Genomic DNA, 1,057 nt, shown 5'->3' with positions numbered 1-1,057 from the left:
TCTGGGTCAGTGAGACGTGTACGACCTGCAGATGATCGGTAATTGTTATTATGGCCGAGACCAACCCTATAATTACAGAGATGAACGCGCTCGGTGACCCCATTATAACCAGTCACGCGAATGTTATATAGCGCGGCGGCCGGTGATCTTCCCTCCCGGACTCTGGTCTCCTTAGTGTAGTAATACGTAATAAGAAGACTGGACCCTGGCCCCGCACTCCATACCGTGTGGGGGATTAATAGGGCATCATTGTGAGTGGTGGGCTGTACGGACATCATACTGTCTGTGGGAGCTGTCTGCGTATCATACTGTGTGTGAGGGGCTGTGGGATCATCATACTGTGTGTGAGGGGCTGTGGGGACATCACACTGTGTGTGGGGGCTGTGGGGACATCACACTGTGTGTGGGGGCTGTGGGGACATCACATTTTGTGTGGGGGGCTGTGGGGACATCACACTGTGGGTGGTGGCTGTGGGGACATCACACTGTGTGTGGGGGGCTGTGGGGACATCACACTGTGTGTGGGGGCTGTGGGGACATCACATTTTGTGTGGGGGGCTGTGGGGACATCACACTGTGTGTGGTGGCTGTGGGGACATCACACTGTGTGTGGGGGGCTGTGGGGACATCACACTGTGTGTGGGGGGGCTGTGGGGACATCACGCTGTGTGTGGGGGGCTGTGGGGACATCACACTGTGTGTGGGGAGCTGTGGGAACATCACACTGTGTGTGGGGGCTGTGGGGACATCACACTGTGTGTGGGGGCTGTGGGGACATCACACTGTGTGTGGGGGGCTGTGGGGACATCACACTGTGTGGTGGCTGTGGGGACATCACACTGTGTGTGGGGGGCTGTGGGGACATCACACTGTGTGTGGGGGCTGTGGGGACATCACATTTTGTGTGGGGGGCTGTGGGGACATCACACTGTGTGTGGTGGCTGTGGGGACATCACACTGTGTGTGGTGGGCTGTGGGGACATCACACTGTGTGTGGTGGCTGTGGGGACATCACGCTGTGTGTGGGGGGCTGTGGGGACATCAGACTGTGTGTGGG

Source organism: Dendrobates tinctorius, unplaced genomic scaffold (genome assembly GCF_039654945.1).
Source record: "Dendrobates tinctorius isolate UK_male_01 unplaced genomic scaffold, ASM3965494v1 ptg000232l, whole genome shotgun sequence".
Lineage (NCBI taxonomy): Eukaryota > Metazoa > Chordata > Amphibia > Anura > Dendrobatidae > Dendrobates > Dendrobates tinctorius.
Note: the sequence above shows the minus strand (reverse complement) of the source record.